Here is a 7,646-nt window from a genome sequence, read left to right as displayed (position 1 = left end):
ACTTGAGAGTTTATCGCCAAGAAAAACTTTTTTGAGCTATTCTGAAATTATGACACTGCCTTCCGCTTGCTTCCTTGCTCGAATCTTCAATCTTTAGTGATCTCCAATAGGAACAAACTTCATAGTGCTTCGAATCCACATCAGAACTTCCCCAAATCCTAAGATTCACTTGCTTCTGGGTCCAGAAACTCAATTCTACTCAGTCTTTGCTCTAACTACACGTTTTGGCCTGAAACATAAAATATATGAAATTAAGTTGCAATTCAGGCACAAACGAAAGAAGAAGTATCCAAAATCCGGCCAAAAAGCCTAGATAAAATAGTGTAATCCTAGGATTATCATTTCACTCATATTTTCTCTTTTCAATTCTTTATGTTTTAGGTATTTGTAATTTTAGCAATTAGTCATCTCTTTTTCCCTTCAGGTAGGAAATATTGTGCGGGATGTTCATTCCATGGCTAGGAAAAATTGTCCTTGGGTTGGTGATCTTTGGGTTTGGTCTTTGCTCGCTTTGGAACGTTGCCGTGCACCTGAGAAAGAGATATCTACTATAAGTTTCAGTTGTTACCCTTCATCTGTTGAAAATTATGAGAGATGGTTATAAGTAGCTTAAGAGCAATGAAGTTTCACAAACTTTAGTGTTGGAATTTCATTCAGCTCCTTTTACAAATATAGAGGTTTACTCTTGTTGTTTAAAAAGATTTTCATATCATATTCAGGTCTTTGAGAAGTCCCTTCTATGGACTTTTTCGACCATTGAGGAGGTAAAGATATTCTTTTCTCTAATTTGCAGGCTTGACTTACTGCTCTTTGTAACTTGTTATTGTTTCATCTACATTTTATGCATTAAAGATCTTTGTTAATTGGGCCCTCTTTGTTTCAGTACCTAAACTTATTCCTCACTCGAGTGGATGGTTTGAGACGAAGAATCCTTTTGCCTAGAGTAGAAGAGGATGAACTGAATTTTCCATTGATAAGGGAAACCTTTCAGGTTCGCATATGTATACTGTTCATTTTTCCTTGTTAAAATTGTTTTTACTCGATGTCAAGAACTTGAAGCTTCTCAAAACATTTGTAGATGCTCTATTCATGGTGAATTTTGGATGAAGAAAATGTGGACCTTGTAGCTAGTCTACTCTTTAAGGGTCCAAGCATAGATCTCTTACAAATGCATATCAAGTGCTTCTACCGTTAGACTTCAAAGAAAAGTCTATTAATTTACTTCATTTAGTGTGCTGTTATAGTACCATTATGACCACTTTATGTAGAAATTATAGTGCATAACTCTAAGTACTCCAAGATGGATTTTGCTAATTTCTAGATTATTACGTTTGTTAATTGTTTTGTCATGGAATAGTGTCCTTTGCTAAAAAAATTCTCATTCAGCATTGGAGTTTCATGCACGAAAGATATCTTTATGGATCTATGAATTTATAAAATTGGCATGTCATTTTCAACTGGTACATCGTTGTTGTGTAATGCCTGTCTTCAATATTTGTGTTTATAAATAATTAGCCTGATGTCTCTTTAGTGTACGATCAAAATTGTAGGCTTTGTATGATTGGATGTATTATATACTTGAATACTTAACTGTACAAATTCTTCCTTTCAGCACGCATCATATTACTTATCTCAGTAGATGAAGAATACAGATGGTTTGCTGCATTTGTATGCTTATTAGGCTCGTTTGGAGCTAAATTTGGTCATTGCTCTGGGTGTTTAGGAGAGCCTGGTTAAGATCTGGCTTGGCCCATTCATCATTTTCTTTTTCTTATCCTATATAGTTCAATATGATTAATTTATGATTCATCTTTGTTTTTTTTCCATATAACTTGCTTTTGTCTATGCAGCAGGTCAATGTTGGAAGCCTGGCAAGGGTATATAGCTATAGAAATTGAATTGGGACATTTAAATGAAGCTAGGTCCATCTATAGGAGATGCTACAGTAAATGATTTAGTGGGACAACTTCAGAGGTATAATTCTTTTACATTACTTGCTTTCTATTATACTAGATTGATTTATGGAGACAATTTGAATTTGAATTTTTCTAAACTGGTTTTTCCCTAATTTTTTTTTTTAAATTGTTGCTTTTAGTAGTATATGATGCAGCTTTATTCAATCAATTGATATTTGTCATCTGCAATGCAAACATTTCTTTCTTTATTGTCTTTTTGCAGCTAATGGACGTTGAAACTAGACAAGTGGCTTAAGTTAAGGTTGTTAAAATGTTGTTTATCAAGTAGGGCAATTTATGGAGATCTTTTGAGCTCTTAATATAGAATCATGCTCTGCAGCTGAGAATATTTTTAGAGAGTAGCCTTGCAATAGGTCAACCTGTTACTCAGGCACCAGAATCACAATGGTTTAATATGTCATTTTGAATAATTTTTCCAAATCATACGTAAATGATATATGACAGTATCTCTAGGGGTCATGCTAGTCGAAAATCCACGACGTTTATTTTTTTAACTTTAAACTTTGGAGTTACTGATACTCTGATGAAATTATGGCATATATGAAGCAATTACATTTAAGCCATAGGTAGTGGATTATTTTTTGAAACCCAATAGGTTGAAATAAGAGTAGACTAGGACACCCTAACTTTCCTTATTTACGAAAATTGTACCCATTGTTATTCAGAAATAAAAGTTTATTTTCTTTTAAGTGTGAAACTTGTCAACTTGCAAAATACACCAAGTCTATTTATCTAGCTCATAAATATAAGAGTTCTAGGCTCTTTTAACAATTCATAGTAATATTTGAAGGCCATCTAGAGTTACAAATATTGTAGGGTCTAAGTGGTTCATTACGTTTATTGATGATCACGGCATACTGTGAAAAACAGTTCGAAGCAGGTCAATTGTTCAAAAGAGACTGCCTAGATAGTTGTTTGTAATCTAGTTTCCAAGCTAGGAATGATAATATCTATTCACCGCTTGTAGGAGGTAGGATTTCTAGATTGGAATATATCAATTAAGAGGTATCTAAGTCTTATCTAGTTTAAGAGATTGAAATAAAAAGTTATCAGGATTTGAACAAATCTCCTGATTTCATGTTTAAATTCTCTCTATGAGATTTGGCCAGTTTGGTTTGTAATTCAAAATAATTTTGAAAACTAAGTTACAATTAAAAATTTTAAAGTTTTATCTCTAAATTTAATTTTGAAAATATATTTTGTATTTTAAATCTCTTTAGAGATTTGGGCCAGTTTGTTTGGATTCAAAAATAATTTCAAAAAACTAAGTTACAATTAAAAAATTTTAAAACTTTATCTCAATATTTTAATATTTGAAAATGTTCTGGTATTAAAAGTTGTTTTGAAGTTAAAACATATAAGACTGAGAAATGATATTTTTCTTGTTTTCTAATTTTACACTAATTTTTAGGATTATATGCAAAAACATTGTTTTTTTTTAACATTTCAATTTATTTAATAAAAACTATTTTCATAAAATTCCTTATATTCCTTGTTTTTGAAAAAACACACTATTTAAAATTTATACACAATAGGCTCTTATTTAGATTATAAACTTTATATGTATTTATGTTATATTTAGTGTTGTGATTGTGGCTGTTCACTCATGAGATGTGTTAATTTTACGCTTAACTATCATTTAAGCTTTTAAGTCAAGTTGTTACGTAACATTGTTAAGTGTTATTGAATTATGATACATCTACTTATTTTTATTGAAGTATGCAACTTTGCTATTTTAACTCAATGCGTAAAGATGCTTGTCTTTGTTCCTTTCTCAGATTACACCCTGCTTGGAAGAGTTGCAACTATTTAGTTACAGCAGGAGCCAATCTGTCCCTGAGCTAATAGATCAGAAAAAGATGTCGCATAAGAAAAGTTTTAGTGCAAAGAGAAACAGATTCAAACATGATTGACGAAAAGTCTCTCAAGCTAAGTGGCAGAAAAATACTGCCCAAAACCCAAACAAAGTGCATGGGAAAAAAAGGATGAGCACAAAACTTAGCTAGAAAACGAAGTAGAAGAACAAAACTGGAGTTTGAAGAGCATACAAATGACCAGCACATCAAAGACTCCATCGTTGGAAGAGCCTAAGTATACACTGATGAGTGTACTGCATTTTTATCAAACCTTAACTTCAGTGCAAGTAGAGATTCTCTCACACATTAGAGAGAGATTGCTTTTTATTCCTTTTAATGTTGGACAGGCAAATCCAGAGAGATAATTCTGATGTTATTATTTTTTTTAAGGCAACTTCTGAAGACCGAAAAAATTCTTTAGCGATGTTGGTAGGGTTGAATATGTTCGATTCTCAGGAGAAGTTCACCGGAAAGTCAAGGGCATGACTCTCTTTCTCTCACTCATTATTTGTCAGTGTTCTTTGTGCTTTATCTTCAATGAAAAGGGGAAGTTATCAACTGGACCTTCCATGTGCACATTAGTCTTATAGTCAAATCCTTATTTAACATTGCATGACCTTTAAACATCAACATATGTATGCATAATGTGGATTGTACCATAGAAATAGCCCTAAGAAATTAATTTTAATGCTTCAGGGAGATAGAAACTGAATTGCAGTCCATTGTCTTCGATCAAATTCCTCAAGGGTGCTCACTAAAACTTCAATTTGATTTCTTCCTTTCATACAGTCATAAATCATTTAGTTCATAAACTTTTGGTTTTAAGATGAATTTCCTTTCCAAAGACGATTATGCAGTCTCAATAAACCTGCAGAAGCGTTGAATTCCATAATTATGGTAAATTTGCTTAATTTTCTAAGTGTAAAGAGTCTAACTGTCTAAGAGCATATTTATCATTTTGCTAGCAGTGATATGCTTAGGAGACTCAACCATAGTCCCATACAGATTTACCCATATTCCAGCATGTCTTAAACTGTAGAGCATTGTATGGGACCGTTGCATACTAATATATAATATCCTCTGTCGATTGTGGATTTGCCGATGATGCCCACCTTGTTGCAGCTGTAGGAAAGAACAAAAAATGTTTCTTGGGCAGAAGATAAGCATTGCCAGATCAAATCTGAAGCAAAAAATTAAGGATTCTACTAGTCATGGGCCTCTGGAGAACATGGTAGGCTAAGTGAATTATGTTTTATCTTTGTTATTACTTGTGTGTGTTTGTTTATGTGCAATGCAGTCTATAGAACTTTGCATGTTTGTGTTTCCCACTTCTACCTTTTATTTTCTCACCCTTTGGGTTAAATGGCAGCGCAAAGTAGTAATCAACTTTCAGGGGGTTTAGAGAGCCACACTGCATATAATAAACGTAGTGATAGCATTCAGCTGAAGGGGAGGAACACATTTGCAATGCCAAGGAACGTCAGGCCACTTGTTTTCCCCTCGACAAATCCAAAAGCCGGGAAGTGGAAGGATGAAGCCGAAGTCAAATAATGAGTTCAGAGAAATGTTCTTTAGATGAGGTTTGTTACTGGGGTTACATGTTACATGTTAACTAGAATAGCACAGTAATTGACAAACTTCTCTTTCTTATAAAAAACTTAAGGTTTTGCCTTATATTTTTCTATAACACAGTTATGACAAAAGATACCTATTTGAGGACAAAAAATAATGTGCTATTGAGATCAATCTATACTAGTACCCTTCGTGCAAATTTTCTTCTAGATATGTCAAAGTTTATACCCATTTTTTCCAAAGGGTAAAGTTCTGATATTTTTCCTGCGAACATATATTTTCCAACTTGTGATGAGGATAGCCTCAATACCTTACCCCTTAGAGAAATTTTAGTTAATTAGATGTCGATCAAGTTCCTTTTTATGTGACAAATGACCAGTGGTGTAGGATCCAACAAGATGATGAAAACTATTATGGGTTGGTTGCTATTCTTGGTCTAAAACATTGAATACTCACAGTGCAACTGTTAGGTTCTTTGCTTTTTTGTACCTATTGATTCTATTCTAGCGAAGAATCCATTTTACTATTTATCATAGATGAAAATCCTAATGCAGAAAGATGGACCATTAGAGCCACTATTGAGTTTGTGTACTGAAATAACAATGGCCTTGCATCTCATGCTTGTGGAAAATGTGAAAAAATGTCTTTGGTCTGGAAAATTTCTGAGGAAAATAGAAGAATACATCTGTAGCTCGTCCAATTAAAATTTCTGCACACTATATTCATTTTTTTTGTCTGTTTTGAATGAATATCCATATCTCATATGATTAGTTTGTTTCACTTAGACTCTTCATGATTCTATTGGATGCTTTCATTAAATTTCTCGTAGAATCGAGAATGAGTTTTCGCTTTATACATGTTAGATCATGAATTAGTACCAATCTTAAAAAAGATCTAATTGTTTCACTTTCTATTTTCGGAATGGATATTTACTTAATCCTCATGAATAGGATTAAATGTTATTCCTGAGATTTTGTATGTATCCTTCTAATTTTAAGCAGTACTTGAGAGGGTTTAAGTGATCTATGAATTATGTTCTTTTATGTACTAATTCATTAAGTGCAGATCCCCCCCGACCACCATTATTAACTTGATCCCCCATAGGCTCTTTCCCATGTTCACCTCTTGGAACCAGCTTGTCTTCTAACTTCACGCCCATGAGTCTAAAATTTGGATTGATAACCCCTTTCTCAAATTAGGAAGGTGTATTTATACAAGTTTACACCAAAGGAAGTAGAGAAATCTAGGATTGCCATCAGACTTGGTAAGGATTTCGTGATTTTAGTGATTACGCGTTGGGATCGCGCAGATATTGATTCATTCTTATCCTTCTCGAGATGTTCAAGATAAGGCTTATCCCTTACTCTGTCGAATAGCTGTATAGACAGTCGCGACGAGGTTATTCTGAGTCGACTTCAAGTTTCCATGACCTTGAGATCACGTCGACTCACTGATTTCCAGGCTACCGAGACTTTCAAGCTTACGACAAAGATCACACACAACATATATAAAGTAGAGGTCATGATTTGAATCTCTCACATATTACATCCTGCTATATTTGGTTGGTCTTTCTGTCTGAATTTGGGCTTGGTTAATGTAACAAGTGAAGATGCCTCTTACAGAGCTTAATACCTTTTTTAGCTTAAGCTTTAGGTCAAGTTGTTTTCAACAAAATTGTTGTTGAATTTCATTATAATTTCAATTTCTGTGGTCTTTCTGGCTTTTAATATGAGTAATCAGTTTATGCATGCTTAAAGTTAAATGTTTTGCACTTATAATATTTTTATAAAGGAGTTAATTAATAGTAATCATTTTGATTAAGCATTATTGAAGTTATGAAAGTAGTTGTGTTCTCGATTGACGTAAGAAAATTTTAATCATCACAACACTAATTATAAATGTTTAACATTAAAATTCATGGATTCGCTTGAAATTAACTTGGCTTCTATGAGCTCATGATTAAACATTATTAAATTATCTCATAAAATTTATGGTTCATAGGATTAAGATGTAAAATTTAATCAATAAACAACAAACGAATGTTAAATAATACATAATGATCCATCCACTACCATTGAATAAGAGAAATTAATTGAAAGAATTAGCATGTCAAACACTTGAGAGAAAAGTTCAAGATTATATCTCATATTTCATTAATTCCTCGCAAAATATGATCGTTGAAAATTAGAATAAAAGGCTTATAGCTATAAAATTTTTCTCTCTTCTAATTGTTCCATCTATT

The sequence above is a fragment of the Pistacia vera genome, unplaced genomic scaffold (assembly GCF_008641045.1).
Source record: "Pistacia vera cultivar Batoury unplaced genomic scaffold, PisVer_v2 Contig114, whole genome shotgun sequence".
Lineage (NCBI taxonomy): Eukaryota > Viridiplantae > Streptophyta > Magnoliopsida > Sapindales > Anacardiaceae > Pistacia > Pistacia vera.
The sequence above is the reverse complement of the archived record's forward strand: the minus strand, read 5'-3'. Positions refer to the sequence as shown.